Source organism: Canis aureus, chromosome 31 (genome assembly GCF_053574225.1).
Source record: "Canis aureus isolate CA01 chromosome 31, VMU_Caureus_v.1.0, whole genome shotgun sequence".
NCBI lineage: Eukaryota > Metazoa > Chordata > Mammalia > Carnivora > Canidae > Canis > Canis aureus.
In genome coordinates, this window is record NC_135641.1 from 35,502,213 (window position 1) to 35,523,334 (window position 21,122).

Consider the following 21,122-nt stretch of genomic DNA (forward strand, 5'->3'; position numbering starts at 1 on the left):
TATTTTTATTTATTTATTCATGAGAGACATAGAGAGAGGCAGACACATAGGCAGAGGGAGAAGCAGGCTGACTGCAGGGAGCCTGAGGTGGGACTCCACCCCAGGACCCCAGGACCATGATCTGAAGCGAAGGCAGCCGCTCAACCACTAAGCCACCCAGGTGCCCCTCTGTAGTCCTTGTTAATACATGGTGTTATTGGATCTATTTGGTGGGTAGAATAATAATAATAACCGCTGATATTTAGTGAATTCTTGTTCTAAGCCAAATATATGGTCACATTTATCCACCCAAACAGTATTTTTGACAGTGCTATTGTTATCTCCAGTTTAGATGAGGAAAATGATTCATTGAGAGGATTATCATGTGCCCAAGATCATTGAGTTGGTAAATGATAGAGTGGAGTTTTTAACCAATGCCCTGTGACTCCTGAGATGATATTCTTAATTAGTGGGCAATATTGCTATTGTGAAACCTGGTTAAAAATAAGATCTGTTCAGACAATGCTGTCAAGACTAGTAGATAACCTTTTCTTACAGATGATGAAACTGAAGTTTACAGAGACACAATAACTAGCGCAAGATTACTTAGCTAACACAGGGAAGGATAAGAATTTAATTCATATCTAATTCAAATGCCCTGAAGTGTTCCACTCACCAACACTTTAAATAAACGTGTTCAATCTTTCTTAATGAGGCAACAGTTTTACTCCCTTTAAAAAATGTTAGTCGTATTTTTGGTTTGGTTGATTTGGTCTGGGTCAATTTGTAACACTGCCTTTAGTAATGAGTCTAACTCCATTTTTTTTATATTTGACTGTTAACAGTTTTAAAGCCTCTCCATTCTCCTTTCTCTCCTGCCCCACGTCTAGGTAAGCTGATAGAAAGTCAGCTGCTACCTCCTTTGGCACCTACGAGAAAGTCAAACCATGCAACTGAGGGCAGCACATGCACAAACTTTCATCAGGCTAACCACTCCTACCAACCATAAAAGCCAGGCCACTCTTTCTCCCCAGCTCTCTAAAGCCAATTTCTGAGCAGCTCGAGAAATAGCATGATTCTCTGCAGCCAGCCCTTGACGTGAGTAAATAAAACTTTTCAGATCTTTTGGTGTGTATCTGTGGTGTCATAAGAATCAAAATTTAAGTGAGGGTCCATTTTGTCTCAATAGAATGACTACAAAGCATTATAATTTTTTTAAGAAACCTCAGGAAGTAGAGGAATTTGCTGGAAGGATCTGTGGTAGTTCCTATTGTTAATGGAAGGCTGGAAAACCAGGCTTAGAAACTGGGCAACTATCGAGAGCGTGCCGGTAGCAGGAAAGAGAGCCAGTGTCAGACCTCAGGGACAGTCTGCTTAGAATATTACTGCTCACACTAAGGCCAGCAGTACTTATCACTGTCTACCTTGCTGAACTCTGAGGGCACTGACTGCCAATATTGTGTGCGTGAAATTGTTTCCATATACCAATATCATTTGTTCACCTTTTCGAGACTCCAACCTGGAGATGTGAGCATTCAATTATTAGAGCCAGGATCCCTGGGTGGCTCTGCAGTTTAATGCCTGCCTTGGGCCCAGGGTGTGATCCTGGAGTCCCGGGATCGAGTCCCACATCGGGCTCCCTGCATGGAGCCTGCTTCTCCCTCTGCCTATGTCTCTGCCTCTCTCTCTCTCTCTCTCTCTCTCTCTGTCTCTCATGAATAAATAAAATCTTAAAAAAAATTATTAGAGCCTGTGTGTCCATGCTGTGGTCTGCCACCAGGCATGGAGGAGGTTTAATGGGCTTTAACTGGCTTCTTCTGACTTAATATCTTCCATTAATACATGCACAATTGAGGAAAAGAGGATAACCTCAAAGTAGAAATGTCCCGATTCTGCGTAATGGATATATATCTATCACCGCATTATATCTTTTACATAGTGTTATAGTTACACTATTCTTAAGTGATTACTGTTTCTTCCCTGAAAGCCTTTCCTCACTTGGCTCATGAAGTTAATTAACCACCTTTTTACTTTTGTTTCTTTTTAAAAATTTCTGTATTGATTTTGCTCTCTTCTCTGTCCCCAAATGAGACACTTCTCAAGGTCTCTTTCCTTTTCTTCCTATGATCCAGTAGAGATAGCACTCATCTTCTGAACTTCAACTCTTCTCTATATGGATGGTACTGAGTCTCCATCTACAACCTAGATACTTTCCTGTCGAATCATTAGTCTTTCATTTCTGTTTCCTTTCTGGATATTTACATCCAGATTTCCCCCATATGTTAAAAGTGAAAATGACCTAGACTTCATCGCTGTCTCCCATACCCAGCTCTTCCTTAAGATGGACCCGCCTCTGTAGGCTGCCTTGTTTTCTCATCATCCCACCGCCACATGGAACATGCTTACTTTCTCATGTCCCATGTCACCAACGATTGTCAAATACTCCGCAAACTCTTTGCCAAACTATTATAAACAGATTGATGCATATGAGAATATGTAAAACAAATTGGACTTTTTGGATCTGGCTGAAGATAATTTTGACCAAGATCTTTATTGAATATCCATATGCTTGTATCTTCATGGTCTTTTATGAAATGAATTCTTTGAGAAGAAATATACAATCTCAGTTTGAAAAAAAAATTAGTAAAAAGAGAATTTCAGAGGTTATCCCTAGAAATATAATCCAGGAGAAATAAACTTCACACCTTTGTATGTGCTGGAAATAGTTATAAAGTTTGATTTCTTTTTACAATATTAATTTGCTTAGATACTGTATCAGATGCCTGTTCTATGCTACTTTCTTTTCTTTTTTTTTCTTTCTTTCTTTTTTTTTTTTTTTCTGCTTTACCTGTTTCTGACATTTTGGGCTACTGTTCCTAGCCTTGCTGCTGTTGCTCATTGATTCTGGGTGGTCTTCAAAAAGTGTCACACTAGTGAAACAGGTTTCACCCTATGCCCACATCACAGAGCTTCTGTTCTTTTCCCTGGGGTTTACCTGTTGATGTGTAAGTGTGAGATGTCAGGGGACATCTGATGCTCAGTGCCTATGGCTTGGAAGTGAGGGGAAATTAGAGTACCATAAAAATAACTTCTGATAATAGACTACTCGACTAGAGAATAAATAATTCTTCCTTCCCAACTATCATTATATTTTCTTAGATGAGTCTAAGATCAAGCAAGCAGTGCATATAAGTGGTGGCCAACTCTGTAATGTACTCTGATGCTGGCTCTCCTTCCTTTCCTAACTCATCTTTTTCCCCCTAACTCTGGCTATATAGATTTATACTCCCTAATAATGTGGAAACCTATGCTTCAGACGTTTCTTTGGGAAAACTAATACAGGTGTGCTGCCTCTTGCACAAATACCCTGAGAAGATTATTTAGAAGAAGCTGGGCTTAGAGAACAAAATCCTCTGATGACACCAAGGCCCAGATGGGGGTAGGAGGTAGAGAAAAGTTGTTTCAGGGAGAAAAAGTTTCTAAGCATGCTATTTATGATAGAAGTTATGTACTAATATTGGTTAACTATAGTTAAAAGGGGATTAATCTACCGGTGATTTTAAAGTAGTAAATGTATATGAAGGTTTTGCTTTCTAGGTACCAAATTGCCTATATTTGCATGACCTTAAAAAGAGGCATCATATTTGATAATTTCAATGACTAAAAGTAATGACCAAGTCCAGAGTTGAAGTCAGATCTCCTTTTTAGAGTACATTTTATATTTTATGTCTTCAAAGTATCAATCACATGAGTGAACATAAACCACCAAAATAAGTAAGAGAATTAATGCCAGTAAGTTTGCAGAAATCATTATCCAACAAATTTGCATATTGTGACTTATCCTTGATTTATTTGCTTGATAATTTATGATATTACTCAGATTTTAATCAACTATTTATTACCAACTATCTTTTTGAAATGTCCCAGGACTGCTTACTTATACCAGTTAGTGAGAAAACATACCTAAATGGACTTAATGAAAAATTCAGGCTTTGAAATCTGAGCTTTTCTTATTTTATAGTCAAAACAGATTTGTCATAGTAAAATCTTAATACTTGTAAATTCGTACTTAGATGAAAAAGTATTTCAGTATCCTAGTTGCCAAAATTGTACATGGCAAACTCTATAAAAACCTTTATATAAGTAAGATGGGAATGAATTGCTTTAAAAGACCAAATTTTCTTCTATCTAGTAAAAAAAGAACACACACCAGAAAAAAAACCTCCCCCCAAACAATCCTTATATAGAAATCCATCCATTATTTCACTCATTTTGAACTTAATTCTCAAAATTAATTTTCACATTACAAGTATAGGACTAAATTTACTCTGAAAGTATCAAGAAAATTGGATATAGATTAGTTTCTTAAGAAAAAAAATCCTATGCTTCTAAATTTCTGGTACATCTTAATATTAAGTTTTCTAGAGACACTATTTAGCTTGGCAGAGACCCTGTGTCATTTATCTTCCAGTCATACAAAAAGTAGCATATAATACTGGAGCCTGTATGGTAAATTTGATATACTTAATAGGTAAAAATTTGGGGGCAGAACACAAAAAGCACTAAAACTAAAAGAAAGAAATGATAAGTTATATTTCATCAACATTAGTAAGATTTTCTTACCAAATGACAACTAAAACAATAATCCATACACTGTGGAACATATTCAGAACACATAGATTGCAAAAAGTATTTATATCCAGAATATATATGTATTTCTACTAATAAATAATAAAAAGATGCCAGTTAAAAAAATTGGCAAAAGACTTGAAGAGACACTTTGCAAATGGTAAGCGAATGGTCAGTAAATATATGAAAGATAGTCAACACCTTAGTCCTTGTAGATATGCAAATAAAGCAACAATGAGATATTATTCACATCTCTAGAAAGGCTAACCAAAGGGGGGAAAATGATTCTAAATGCTATCAGGCATGTGAGCCAATTAAAACTCTCAAGTATTGTTGATGGGTGTTGGATTAGTTTGCTAGGCCTGTTTTAACAAAGTACTACAAAGTGAATTTCTTAAAAGAGACCTATTGTTTCACAACTCTAGAGACTAAAAGTGTGAAGTCAAGGTGTTTGCAGGGCTGGTTCCTCCTGAGGGCTGTGGGGAAAGATCTCTTCCAGGCCTCTGTCTGACATGCAGATAGCTGTCTTTGTGCTCATATAGTTATTCTCCCTCAAAATGTATGCTTCCAAATTCTTCCTTTTTACAAGGATACGAGTCACATGAGATTATAAGCCACTTTAATGACCTCATTTTAACTTAACTAAATGCATCTACAGCAACTCTATTTCTAAAGAGGTCCCCCTTCTGAGGTAAGGGGATTAGAACTCAATATATGAATTTTGGAGGTACACAACTCCATCCACAACAGGCATGGACAAAAGAATTCAATTTATATGAAATTTAAGAACAGACAAAATTATTCTATCATATTAGAAATTAGAAAGTGGTTTTCCCACAAGTGAGGGAGGAAGAATGACTAGAAAGGGCGAGACGGAAAATTGTGAGGGGATGAAAATGCTCTTTTTTTTTTTTTTTTTTTTGAAAATGCTCTTGTTTTAGACAGTGATCACACACTTATATAATAGTCAGAACTCAACAAACTGAACACCTAAAGTCGGGTGTATATTATTATGTTAACTAGACCTAAATTGTATACAGAGACATATGTAGACTCATACGAATACGTATTAATATATAGTTCTTTAAAACTAGAATTGCCACTTATAACTCTATGTTGCTAAAATTCAAACATATAAGAAAAATACTAAGATTAAAAATACAAATCATGGTTGCACTTTCTGTCTTAAGCTTGTTTTATATTAAAATTTTGTACTGAGAAAATAATCAGTGAATTTTAATAAAAATTATTTTGAATTTTAAAAATTTAAAAAAATTTAAAAATTTAATAATTTTTTTTAAAAGTTCAAACTTGTGTAACAACAGAAATTCATAAATCTATTTAAAATTGTAGCATTCATGATTCTTCCTTTGGGGGAAAAGAAAACAACCGATTTAGCAATTGCTATAGGTAACTTAAAATTTAATATGCAGGAAAGTAGATATAGTTCCCTCAGACTTTATAGACTTTTACTTCAATTTAGTTTTTGATTTCTATATAAAGACTCATCTCAGGAGAGTGTGGGTTATGCTGTGGGCACAAATAGCCCCATATTCTCATTGGCTAAATACAACAAAGATTTATTTCTCCCTTCTTCCTCCCTGTGTCCAGTAGAGCTTTAGGGATTTTGCTTATCAGAGGCACTTGGTGAAGAATCTTTCCCTTTCACTCTCACGGGGGAAGTGAGACTGTAGAGTCTTTGGCAATTGAACTTTCCAGTCAGAAAGTGCATGGCTTCTACCTATTTGCTATATGACCCTGCCCACCTCAAGGTGAGATGGTGTATAGCCTCCCATGTCCTGGAAGGTGATAAGGATCAGATATTGGTGAATAAAGTTAACATATATCATATCTAGGTAATAAGAAAGGCAGATTCAGGAGCTCTTAAAATCATACGAGTTTTTTTACAAACCAATAAAGAAGAAGAAATATATTTGGTTAATGTAATCATAAAGTTCTCCATTTACTGATGCTGCTAAATAATTTATCAATAAACTTTTAGGAGCTAAAATGCTTTAGATAATGCATCCTTTTTTATTTACTTATTTTAAAAAGTAATCCTAACATGAGGCTTGAATTCAGAATCCTGATATTAAGAGTCACATACTCTACCAACTGAGCCAGCCAGGTCCCCTTAGATAATCCCTCCTAGACTCCCACTAATACATCAACTTTTACAACTAGGGGACAAAATTTAAAAGTACAAAATAAAATAGAATATACAATGTGCAACAATCTTTCCTTGGTTTATTTGAAGACCCTCAATTGTCCAAGTGTTCTAATAATCACTGCCTCTGAAAAATGTATTTGATAAATTGCAAAGGCCAAAATATGAAATTTCAAGTTCTCATCTTTCTTGCATCAACTCTTCTGATCAAATGTTTAAAAATGTTTATTGTAGAAAACTAACTTTAATTGAAAGAAAAGAAAGGGGAAAAATTCACAACCTCACTACTTTAGCCATTATAATGGGTTTTCTGGCTTTACACTTGAGCCTGTGTCCATTTGCAGACCATTTCTACATATTAAATAAAGGAGAGATACAGTTAATGTTTTTCCCCCCACTGACAAATATAAACATTTTCTATGCATTTTACTCTATATTTAAGCAGAGTACTATGAAAAAGTCTGTAAATCCATAAAAAAAATAAATTATCTGTGGCAAAGATGGCTAGTTTTCTACCCCAATACCATCTCTTCTCCTTAGGAAGTTAAAAAAAATACATATTACATAAGTAAAATATCCAGGTAAGGATTTTATTCCAGGTTCCATTGAAACTAAGGGCTATTAAATGTTGACCAGTAAGAGGTAAGAAGATCTTTTTTTCTAATGGTATTTCTGGGAATGATCTGTAGCATAATGATAGTGTCTTTACTTACTTCTTTGCTCAGATGGAATTTAGAAGTGATGGCCCAGTTTGAGAAACATCATCCTGGAGTATCAAGATAGAATGAACTGTGGTTCTGGAAGAGAAGGCCTGGATTCAAATGTCTCAAGAGATAAACAGCTAACTTGTCCATCCATTATTTCTTTTGTTTGATTTCGTTTTAATTTTATTTTTTTACATATCATTGGAACTAAAACTACCAAACACAGGTCCTGAATTCCCTAGCAAATGTCATCTTGACACTTTTTAAATTTGTAGAAATGCTTGTGTTAAAAAAAAAAAAAACTCTAATAGTACAAAAGACATAAAACAAACATTAAAAATATTCACTTTCATTTCCCCTCCCCAAAATAACATCTCTTATAAGTTTTGTTTAATTTCTCCAAATAAATATTTATTTACCAGTGTAGATAAGATATAGTTAGACATAGATGGATAGCTATATAAATACATTTTGACTGTGTTAGTTATTATACTAGTAATTTTCATCTATGTAGATATTGGTGTAGATATAGTTAGGTATATATGCATATTTTTCCAAATTAGCGACATTAGGCAGTATTTACATGTTATGAAGAATAAGATGAGCAGTTGATTTTTACTTCTATCACCCTCTTTTCTTAACCTTCTTGCTTTCATTATTATTTTTCTAATGTTCCTTCTGAAACAGTATGGCTACTTACATAATTGTTTCTTGATTTTTCAAGTTTACTCAGTATTTGTTAATTTTCCATCAAATAAGTTGAGAAAATTCGTACATTTTCATTATCTATTTTCCACTATGTCTCCTAATTTTAGTTTATTGTTATTATGGTATATACATTATATGCTGTTACAACATATACATGATATATAATATATAGTAGGACATTTAATTTCTGTAATCATTTTAGATAGTTTTAGAATGATTTAATACTAATCATTATTCTTTTACCAGGTCTTATCATTTTTATTTTGACTTGCCTGGATTTTCCCTGGTGGTTACATCTAAAAAGGTTATTCTGTTTGGAAATGCTTTCCTGCTTCCTCTATAGTTAAATACATTTGGATAGGTACAACACTCTTGGGCTTTCATAATTTTACAGTCATTGCTGCATTGTCTTCTGGGACTTACTATGGGTCATCACACTCTGGAAAACATTTCTCTTGTTTACACGAAGTTTGTGAAAAACTCAAGAGAAAACGCTCTGAATTGATCACAATCTGTTTGGACTTTTGCTCTCTCTCTCCCTTCCGCATCTCGTCTCCCTCTTTTGAACTCTGTATTTTTTACTTTCTCAGATATATATTTTGGCATCTTAATGTGAGCGCACCTAGAAGGTAAGAAAGAAAGAAGGAACTGAATGTTATGGATTGGAAACTTCTTGATAAAACACAGCTGCTCATGTTGGAGGACATTTTATTGAAAACATAAATTCTCACAAGCAGCACCTGGAGTCCCATAGTTTTCAAGCTGACAAGACTGTACTGTGAACATTCTAACTAAATATTTAACAACTGTGGTAAATGTCAATTATATAAATGGTGAAATGATATACTCTAGATTTATATAGTACAAACTGAGCTCATAGTCCAGAAAAAAAATCCACATAAATAATTACTTAAGGAATTTGTGATTTTTTTTTTACGTGGACTCTTCTAGATCACTCTTACTGCACATGAGTGCAAACCACTATTTTCCCTCAGAAAATAGTCATAAATACAGATGAAATAGAAACTGACAATATGACACTGAAGAAGTTAAGAATGGAATTATAATTTTCTGACCACAAAACGTTATAGGTAGGATACCAGTTTCTTCCTATAAACCACCTGTTCCACTCCCCTGTTTTCTATCCCTCCCCAAATTAAAAGGACCAGAGTATCTGTGTTTTATGATGCTAACTATCTGGATGAAAATTAAAATTTTCAGTTGAAATTCTGAATGTTTATACATATTTGGATCCTTTTTGCAGAGTACACCAAATCTATAACTTTTAAATTTCTTTTAAAGTTTTAAATTTTCATCTGAGTGCTGTCTACAACATCTCATTAATTTACTCAAAAGTTAAACATTCACCTGTTTGTTTTTTTCTAACAAATATGTGCAACATAGTCCCAGGCTTCAATTTATCCTCAATATTAATCGTATTTCCTTAGGGCCCAGGATCTTAATGCATATGACTAGGGGCATGTTCTCAGAGGATATATTGGTTTAGAATGAGGTCTTTTGCAAACTACAAATTCATCCACCTTTCAAGACATGATATATTCCTGAAAATATGTGGTCCCTTTTCCCTAGTCTCCTATTCCATCTTTAGCAGCACTGCACTAAAAATCAATTGTGCACTAGAAAAGTATCATATATGAGGAAGAAAAAGAAAAAAAAGGGTTATCTGTTATTTGAAATTCAATATATATATATTGAAGAGGCTAACTTCAATCCCATATGTATTTTAGGCATACAACATGATGGCTATGTTCACAACATCATTAGACTGTTCAGAGATTTTATTGATTGCCAGATATATGGGGTCATTGCATGAGAACATCACACATTTTCAACTTTCAAAAGTACAAAAACTATTTTTGAATAATTGTATTTTTAAGTCATTGAAGAATTTTAGGCTTTGCACAGTTATGTAATTGTACCTTAAAAATATGTAAAGGTTGGGACTCCTGGGTGGCTCAGTGGTTGAGCGTCTGCCTTTGGCCAAGGGTGTGATCCCTGGTTTCCAGGATCGAGTCCCACATCAGGCTCCCCTCAGGGAGCCTGCTTATCCCTCTGCCTATGTTTTTGCCTTTCTCACTCTGTGTCTCTCATGAATAAATAAATAAAATCTTTAAAAAAAATATGTAAAGGTTAAAGACGGTGGAATATAATTAAATAAATCTCAGAGCTGCAAACAAAATGAAATATTTAAAGGTGAGATAAAATTAATCATTAGTCAGCACAATGATATTAGCTCAAATTGATTGAGTGCTAATTATATACCAGGCACTATTCTAGGTGTTTTAAGTGAATTAACCACTTTAATTCACATAGCAACCCTTTAATAATTTACTTCTCAAAACAACATTTTGAGATTATAATTATTTTTCTCATATTGCTAATGAAATACATGATTATGTTAAAGCAATGGACTAAGAGTTAGGAAAGTTTGCATTCATTGTGGTCTTGCTTTTGGTCGGGCACAACACTCAATTGCTTCATTGATAAAATGAGATTCTGTGCCAAGGAGGTTAAAATTTATCTTTCTGTTTGAAAAAGCTGTGGATGAAGTAAAAAATAAATTATCTGCCCTTGGCATTTTCTTTTTTTAGATTCAGTCTTCATGGATGTACCTCAGTTTTTTAAACTAACAATATTAGTAATAATACCTTTACTAGAGGGTTGACTAGAAAAGGTGTAGTGAGTTATTATGATGAGCTAATGCAAGTAAAAAGTTAGAATAGTACCTGGTTCCTAACAAGCACTCAGTAAATTGGAGCTAATACTCTTTTTTGACTAAATATCAGGATTTAAAGATTTGTTTATTCTATAAAATTTTAAAGATATTGTATTACATATTATCTAGCAAGTCTGCTTTAAGGTCTCAAATTAGACTGAAAGAATGTAGCTATTAACAATAAAAGTAAGTTTAATTCTTACTTGTAAATTGTTAATATAATCTTACATCTTAGTATTAAGATGTTATCCATTACCTTTATTCAATAATATCAGATTCTTTACTCTTTATTTCATCCAGCATTTAGAATTTGTTTACTCCAAATATAATAGCTTTACGCAAATGAGTTTTGCTTTTTTTTCCTTTCCTTCTCAACATACTTTTGAGATTCTAATTCAGAATATCCATAGATATTTTATTCATAATTAATCCAAAATTCTCTTACTGATGGGGTGCCTAGGTGGTTCAGTTGGTTGAGCATCTGATTCTTGTTTTTTTTTTTAACATTTATTTATTTTTTTTAAAGATTTTATTTATTCATGAGAGACATAGAGAGAGGCAGAGACACAGCAGAGGGAGAAGCAGGCTCCCTGTGGGGAGCCTGATGTGGGACCCAATCCCAGAATCCCGGGATCATGACCTGAGCCAAAGGTAGATGCGCAACCACTGAGCCACCCAGGTGCCTCTGACTCTTGATTTCATCTCAGGTTATGATCACAGGGTCAGAAGACCCGGCCACACATCCAGCTCTGGGCTCAGCAGGGGTGGGGAGATGGGGGGATAGTCTGCTGAATAGTCTTTCCCTCTTCTTCTCCCTCTGCTCCTCCCCCCACTCTCTCTTTCTCTCTCTCTAAAATAAATACATCTTTAAAAAGATTAAAAAAATAAAATTCTCTTTTTGATTTTCAAACTTTCCCACATTATGATCTCAGAATATTTTCATGTTACTTTTATCCACTTATATTAACATCTGCTTTCCCTAGTTTTTCACAGCTGTACCTCTCACAAAAATTCAGTCCTATGGATTTTCTTGTTTTTTTTTTTTAAATTATTTTTTTCCTACCTAATTTTCTAATACAACTTTTGAGAGATTATGAAGTACTGTATATTAATATCTCAGACTCCCATGTGAAAAGGCCAGAAAACTAAAAACCTGTAACTATCTTATCAAGAATGAGATTTTATAACCAAGAAACTCTTAAATCTCAATTTATTTGAAAAATAATTACATACATCTTCATATATCTGTAGATTGGGATCTAAAAAGTTTTTATCACGTTTAAGTAATATAAAAGAGTAATTTCCTACATTATGTAAATATTGTAATTAAAACTATGAAGTCACTCTCGTAAATGTATCCATTGGAATTGAAATACTTTATTAATATGATACCCAATATCATCCATTTAAAAATAGGAATAAGCAAGCAAGAGTATGAATTTATTATTGTTTCCTTTTCATCTTAAACTCCCATTTCCATTCCATTCCTTCATTCAGAATTTACCCATTATATATCTATGCTTGAAAGTGTTTTATTGATTACCTATCCTATTTCTTTGCATCTAAAGTATGTGTATATATTTAAATTTAATTCATTAAAAATTTTCATTTTATTATATGTTTGGTGTTAAATTTTGGATTGCATTTTTGTTATTATTGGTACTAATGCATAGTTATTAAAATAATGTGTTTACACTTATAATAAAAATAGTGTAAAGGTAGGTGATAATGTATCTTGAAGTATAAAGGATTGTTTTATTTTCAATAATATTATGTATTTATAGATGAATACTATACTAATATGGGACATAATGTGCCACCACTTCCATTCTTTTTTTGTTTTGAAGATATAAGTTTGGGAAAAATATAGCAAAGCCACAGATGCTTTGAACAACTAGAGAGGTCAGTCTGAAGTAAAGAGGCAATATAGATACATAAAAATGTTCATATTCCTTAAGTTCCACTCTACAAAATATTTAAAATCAGAAAATTCCATCACCTGTCAAAATACACCATTTCTCTAAGCCATGTTCAAGTTATTAAGATCAACCAAGATATGAAGTTCTATATATGGCTTGTCCTACTTTGTCTATAGCAGACATTCTAATATCAATTCTTTGGATGCTCCCTGTAGTTTGTTGACCTAGAGACTTTGACACCCTGGCACAATGCTGCACAGTAAGATTAGAGATTAATGAGGTAAGGATGGACAATTGTGAAAGGAAAGGTTGCTAAGAAAAACCGACTGGTTACCTCCACCAAATGTCTTCTCAGGCAAGTAACTTTTAGGAGTTATATATGTGTTCAAGACTTGAAATCTGATTATCTTAATACCATCCGTGCCCACGTACATACTGGAAAATCTTTGCAAAGCCTATAGGTTGCCTGTCTCAGTTTGGAGACTATTTTAAATTGGTGATCACTAATGTTAGTGTATATAGGAGCCAGACAAGTAACACAAGTGGACTAATTCTTCATGGATTGTGAAATACTTTAGCAAATGAAATAGGTACTCTAGTGAATTCAAGAGGAAGTGCCCTAAAAGAGTAACTCATTATATTTGCTATTCAGAAATATGAACTCAGTTTGAAGTTGGGCTTTCCAGAGTTAGAACTCCAGTGTTGTTTTTTCTGTTATTAAATATTCTAATTTCTAAATGTTGGAAATTCATTCAATATTTGCTTAAAACACCAAATAGGCTAAACGAAGCATATCTGCAGGCAAAACTTATCTCAGTTATCTACTTGTCTGCCATTATTCTTTCTCTTCATGTTCTCTGCATTTATACTTTGATTTTTCTTATTAACATTCCAGTACATTGCTGAGATTTTAGGCTGGTCTTGCTAGGGCAATATACCTGATTTGTCCTTGGCATTGCTCTCTGAAGTTGAGGTAGTGTCTACTTTCTCTTCACCTGACTTGAGGTCCACACACAAGTGGACAAATCATTTAGGATAATGCATTTTTTGGCATTTGTCTTAAGGGCAACTTGCTGGGTAAGATGTCCTTTTACTTTCTGTCACATATGAAGTTGGAACATTTGTTTCTCTTTAATGCCACACAGAGCTTTCAAAATAATGTCTGAACTTGCTTTACCTTTCCAAATACTGTGCATTCAGCCATCCAGTGGCTTGTGAGTGGTCCAGCCTCTGTAAGCACATTAACTTTCTTAGTACAGTCCATCAGAACCCCCCTCTTCCTTTTTTTTTTTTTTCTATTTTCAGCCAGTCCTGTTGCTGGGGACACCAAAATCTGTCTCCTAAGTCAGTACCACTTAAGGACTTCTTCAGGTTTCTCTTCCCTGTGTGCTACACATATAGTCTTGTTGTCTACAGTGAGTTTTTTTTTTTCTTACCATTTTGCAGCACAGTGCATTGAAATTCTTCTTGTATTTACTATTGTCAATATCATATTCATTCCAGCTTTATATACCTACCCTATGAGTTTCTTTTACTTTTCCCTTCTTTCTTCTTTTTTTAATATGCTAGAGGATAACGTTTTTTTTTTGCTTTTTACTTTTGATTTATTTATTTTTTAATTTAAATTCAATCTGCCACATATAGTATAACACCTCGTGCTCATCATATAACGTGCCATCCTTAATGTCCATCACCCAGGTAACCTATCCCCCTTCTCCTTGACAACCTTTTGTTTCCCAGAGTCAGGAGTCTCTCATGGTTTGTCTTCCTCTCTAATTTTTTCCCCACTCAGTTTCCCTTCCTTCCTTTATGGTTCCTTTCACTATTTCTTATATTCCACATATGAGTGAAACCATAAGATAATTGTCTTTCTCCGATTGACTTATTTTACTCATCAATACCCTCCAGTTCTATCCACATTGGCGTAAATGGTAGGTATTCATCCTTTCTGATGACTGAGTAATATTCCATCATGTATATACACCACATCTTCTTTATCCATTCATTTGTTGAAGGACATCTTGGCTCCTTCCACAGTTTGGCTATTGTGGACATTGCTGCTAGGAACATTGGGGTATAGGTGTCCATAATTTCACTACATTTGTATCTTTGGGCTCAATACCTAGTAGTACAACTGCTGGGTCATAGAGGAGCTCTATTTTTAACATCATGAGGAAACTCCATACCATTTTCCAGAATGACTGCATCAGCTTGCATTCCCACCAATAGTGTAAGAGGGTTCCCCTTTCTCCACATCCTCACCAACATCTGTTGTTTCCCGTCTTGTTAATTTTAGCCATTCTCACCAGTGTAAAGTGGTATGTCATTGTGATTTTGATTTGCATTTCCCTGATGGCAAGTGATATGGAATATTTTTTCATGAGCTTGTTGACCATCCATAGGTCTTCTTTGGAGAAATGTCTATTCATATCTTCTGGCCATTTCTTGACTGGATTGTTTGTTTTTTAGGTGTTGAGTTTGATAAGTTCTTCATATATCTTGGATACTGACCTTTTATATGAATGTAATTTGCAAATATCATCTCCCATTCTGTACGTTGCCTTTTAGTTTTGTTGACTGTTTCCTTTGCTGTGCAGAAGCTTTTTATCTTGGCTTAATAATCCATTATTACTTTTGTTTCCCATGCTTTTATAGATGTGTCTTGCAAAAAGTTGCTCCCTCTGTTCTCCTCTAGGGTTTTGATGGATTCTTGTCTCACATTTAGCTATTTCTCCCATTTTGAGTTTATCTTTGTGTATGGTGTGAGAGAATGGTCCAATTTCATTCTTCTGAATGTGGCTGTCCAATTTTCCCAGCACCATCTATTGAAGAGACTGTATTTTTTTCCATCAGATATTCTTTCCTGTTTTGTCGAAAATGAATTGACCACAGGGTTGAGGGCCCATTTCTGGATTTTCTATTCTGTTCCATTGATCTATGTGTCTGTTTTTGTGCCAGTACTATGCTATCTTGATGATCACAGCTTTATAATATAGCTTGAAGCCAGGCATTGTGATGCCTTCAGCTTTGGTTTTCCTTTTCAACATTCCTCTGGCTATTTCTTTTTCAATTTTATACAAATCTTAGGTTTATTTGTTACACCTCTATGAACAAAGTCCATGGTATTTTGACAGGGATTTCATTGATGTGTAAATTGCCCTGGGTAGCATAGACATTTTCACAATATTTATTCTTCCAGTCCATGAGAAAAGAATATTTTCCTATCTCTTTGTGTCTTCCTCAATTTCTTTCACGTGTTCTGTAGTTTTTAGAGTAGAGGTCCTTTACTTCTTTGGTTCGGTTTATTCCTAGATATCTTATGGTGTTTGGTCCAATTGTAAATGGGATTGATTCCTTGATTTCTCTTTCTTAAGTCTCACTGTTTGTGTATAGAAATGTAACTAATTTCTGTGCACTGATTTTGTATCCTGTACATTGCTGAATTTGCTGTATGGGTTCTAGCAATTTTGGCATGGAGTCTTTTGATTTCTCCATTTACAGTATCATGTCATCTGCAAAGAGTGAGAGTTTGACTCCTTTACAGATTTGAATGCCTTTTTTTGGGTCTAATTTCTGAGGCTAGGACTTCTAGTACTATGTTGAACAAGAGTGGTAAGAATGGGCATCCATGTTGTGTTCCTGATCTTAGGGGAAAAGCTCTGTTTTTACCCATTGAGAATGATATTTGCTGCGGGCTTTTTGTAAATGGCTTTTTAAAGATTTTATTTATTTATTCATGAAAAACTGAGAGAGAGAGAGAGAGAGAGAGAGAGAGAGAGAGAGAGAGAGAAGCAGAGACATAGGCAGAAGGAGAAGCAGGCTCCATGTGGGGCACCCGATGTGGGACTTGATCCCAGGACTCCAGGATCATGCCCTGGACAGAAGGCAGGTGCTAAACTGCTGAGCCACCCAGGAGTCCCATGTAGATGGCTTTTATGATATTGAGGTATGTTCTCTCTATCTCTACGCATTGGAGAATTTTAATCAAGAAAGAATACTGTATTTTGTCAAATGCTTTTTCTATATCAATTGAGAGGATGGTTCTTGCCCATTCTTTTATTAATGAGGTGACTTATGGTGATTGATTTATGAATGTTGTACCACCTTTCCATCCCAGGAATAAATCCTACTTGGTCATGGTGAATAATCCTTTTAATGTACTGTTGGATCCTATTGGCTAGTATCTTGGTGAGTACTTTAATATCCATGTTTATCAGGAATATTGGTCTGTAATACTCCTTTTTGATGAGGTCTTTGTCTGGTTTTTGGATCAAGGTAATGCTGGCCTCATAAAATGAGTTTGGAAGTTTTCTTTCCAATTCTATTTTTTGAAGCAGCTTCAGTAGAATAGGTATTATTTCTTCTTTAAATGTTTGGTAAAATCCCCCTGGGAAACCATCTGGCCCTGGACTCTTGTTTCTTGGGAGGTTTTTGATGACTGCTTCAATGTCCTACCTGGTCATTGGTCTGTTCAGGTTTTTTCTTTTCTTTTCTTTTCTTTTCTTTTCTTTTCTTTTCTTTTCTTTTCTTTTCTTTTCTTTTCTTTTCTTTCTTTTCTTTTCTTTCTTTTCTTTTCTTTTCTTTTCTTTTCTTCTTTTCTTTTCTTTCTTTCTTTCTTTCTTTCTTTCTTTCTTTCTTTCTTTCTTTCTTCTTTCTTGAGTACTTCATTCTAATTCAATTTCTGTACTCTGAAAATGTATTATATCATTAAGTTCATACTACAAAGTCAGTTACACTGTCTTGGATTATTACTACTTATTAATTGTTTGTATCTTTTCACCAATTATGTTTTAAACTCTTCAATAGCCAGTTAGGTAATTTGACTCTAACAAATCGCTTTATAAATTATTAGTTACTGGCCTACAATAAATAGTCCATGAAAGTCTATGGTTTAGTTCAACCTGGCATAACAAATAGATGCTAAAGGATTAAGCATTATATTTTTTGTTAGAACTCAATGCATTATAAAACTAGTATGATGCATACATCTTGTGAAAATAATTAGAATAAAATTTATAATTAATTGATTTTAAATTATTTTTCTGTCTTTTGTAGTATACATTTTTTTCTTACTTTTCTTTGAATTATGTTGGGTTATGTATTTTTTTTCAGTCATATTGGGATATGTTAAATCACAGTAGGTATGCCTGGGTGGCTCATTGTTTGAGTGTCTGCCTTCACTCAGGGTGTGATCCTGGGGTACTAGGCTGAGTCCTGCATTGGGCTCCCAGCGGGGAGCCTGATTCTTCCCCTGCCTATGTGTCTACCTCTCTCTGTGTGTCTCTCATGAATAAAATAAATAAAATCTTTAAAAAATATATCACATTGTAAATGTCAGTTAGCAACTTAGAAGAAATGAAAAAGCAAACTCCTTACTCAAGGGAGAGAACTATGAAATGGTCAAAAAAGAAAAAAAAAGTAATCTTTAAATCTCCAGTATTTATGAATTCCATAGAGCTCTTTTTTTTCAGGAAGAAAGCTTTCACACACACACACACACACACGCACACACACACAAATGTATCAGAAAAGTAAACTTTGGTTCCTTCAATGTTATCTAGAGATATGTTTCAGTGTGTTTTTGAATAAATGCAATCTAATCTGTTTCCTTATATATCATTTCACTCTTAACCATCAAGTATCTTTCCGGGCTCTCACTAGTCTCTTATTCTCACTTTTATGATTCAGATTTTTCTGGTTTTGTATTCTCATTGAAAAGTGACAGGAAAAAGTCAAGGCATATCAAAGAACAGTGATGACTGATATCATCTTTAAATTTGTTTTACATTTAATTTACATTTACAAACAAATCCTTTGCTTATTACATTAGCATCCATTTAACTTCACAGCAAGGAGAGCTCTCTGAGCTAGCACATAGAAATTAATCTACCTGTGTATTTGTGCCTTATTTAAATTCATAATTATGTAGTGAAATATGAAATTTTGGGGGGAAGACCATTTTGATGCATACAATCTGATGGAGGTAATTAAAATTGGAACTTCTTTGAGCTGCAAGGACAATGGCTTGGAGATGTTCTTTACCTTAACAGATTATATACAGGATTTTTTTTCAGATTATATACAGGATTACAGTTAACTCATCAATTATGAGAAGTACATTAGCACTCCTATCCAGTATAGACTCCTCTATGAGTGATAGACTCAATATTTAGGTTCTATTGGTTGGCTTTACTGTTCCCAATAGAATTCATTTCTCAATGTACAGTTTAAGGTTTGATTTAGTGTCTGTTAGGTAAATACAGTAGTAAGTATAAAATAGATCTCACTATTAGTATCAGAATATTTTGGACTAACATTGTCTTCCACTCAAATTGTTCTCTCCTGTATACTTACATTTGATATGGTAATCTGTTAACAACTAAGATTTTGATCAGTTTATTTCTGGGTGCCAATGCTTCACGTTTCCTTTAATGAAACAAGTTTTATGTTGCAGAAAAATATTTCCCATGTGAAAGCTTACTCAGGCATGTTCTGCATCTGCACATCAATGGCTCCTCTGGTTTAAATTGAAAGCACAGATTTTTTGAAAATGAAATACAAGCTTATGCCATAAAGAAGTTGAATAGCAGGACCATAATGGATCAGTAATGAGTCATTAGTGACTAAGGTGAGAGAAATATTGCTGTAAAGTAATAAATGACTTTGCAGTACATGCAACATTCAGCAAGAACCAAATGCCAATGGAAATCCAGGTGCCAGGGCTTCCTGTGAGTTTACAAACTATTCAGAAGAACACAAACAATTTGTATCCTAGAGTAGAGGGAAAAAAAAAACGGAGTGCTTAAATCCCCAATTCTTATTAAGCTTAAGCCACTTAGGTGGTAGAGAAAACAGTTAAGAAAATTGTGTAGCATGCTGATTACATGTTGCTCTTTCCAAAGTCAGGCATATAATCATATTCTAAAACGGTTGCCAGCAGTGCTCCTTATTTCTTTCAAGCTGGTTCTCTTTTCCAAAAGGTTAAACAGAAACCTTACATTCTCTGACAGGGTATGTATGTCTAATTCTTAGAGGTGCTTAGTATGCTCAAGAAATATTTGTTAAAAGCAAGAGTAGCTTTAAAACTAATTTACAACCAGTTTAACGAGAGTTCTGCTTGGTTAGAAAGGATGTAAACTGTGGAAATAGAGCAGGAATCTGCAAGGTCCTGCTGTGACAGACATTAGCTTTCATTTTGGATAGTAGAAGAGTCTGAGAGGTCCAAGAGAAGGTGGTAAGAGACAGCGGGGAAAGCAGAAAGACACTAGTGCCCAGAGAAGCAACTATTTATAATTCAGGAAGTGTTTCATTGTTTTCATAACCAGTATTGGCTATCATTGCATAATAACTACACAACATCAGAGAAAGACAAATGCCATAGGATTTCACTTAGATGTAGAACATAAAGGCAAAACAAGTGAACAAACAAAAAACAAACTCTTAACAAACAGAGGGGAGGTGGGTGAGGGATGGGTGAACTAGGTCAAATAAGAGATTAAGAGGTACAAACTTCCAGTTATTAAATAAGTCAAGGAGACAAATGTACAGCATAGAGAATACAGTGATTAGTATTGTAATCCACGGTGAGAGATGATGACTATGCTTATCATAGCATTGAGTAATACATAGAAATTGTTGAATCACTATATTGTACACCTAAAACTAATATAACATTGTGAGCCAACTAAATTAGAAACAAACAAAACAAAGGAACTAAATTTCAACACTGAATGAATGAATGAATGATATCTTCAGCAACACTGCCCATCAGATAATTTTCTAGTGCTGATGTTACCACATGACATTGTCACCAGATGTCCTCAATGAGGCTAATGCTTTTTGATTGATTGATTGATGATTGATTGATTGATTGTAGGCTCCTTGCCCAACGTGGGGCTTTAACTCAAGAGTTCAAGAGTCTCATGCTTTACTGACTACACCAGCCAGGTGCTCCTGCTGTTTTTTGTTTTACACATTTCCTGTTTCATTCGCAGAGTAGAATGGAACATAGAGTCTGAGTCAAGTTGGGTGACATTTTACCAAGCTAGCAAGTAGCAGGACAGGACTTCAGCACATAATATATTTTGCCTGGATCCCTGGGTGGCACAGCGGTTTGGCGCCTGCCTTTGGCCCAGGGCGCGATCCTGGAGACCCGGGATCGAGTCCCACGTCAGGCTCCCGGTGCATGGAGCCTGCTTCTCCCTCTGCCTGTGTCTCTGCCTCTCTCTCTCTCTCTCTCTCTCTGTGACTATCATAAATAAATAAAAAAATTAAAAAAA

The 21,122-nt window shown here is 34.6% G+C and overlaps 1 long non-coding RNA gene across 1 annotated transcript in view; it reads left to right on the forward strand.

Annotated features, from left to right (window-relative positions):
- Nucleotides 1-21,122, forward strand: part of LOC144302653 (uncharacterized) — a 540,109-nt gene that overhangs the window by 431,726 nt on the left and 87,261 nt on the right. The window contains exon 6 of the long non-coding RNA XR_013369612.1: nt 870-1,077. This is a non-coding gene — a long non-coding RNA (uncharacterized LOC144302653). The remainder of the gene's footprint in view (nt 1-869; nt 1,078-21,122) is intronic.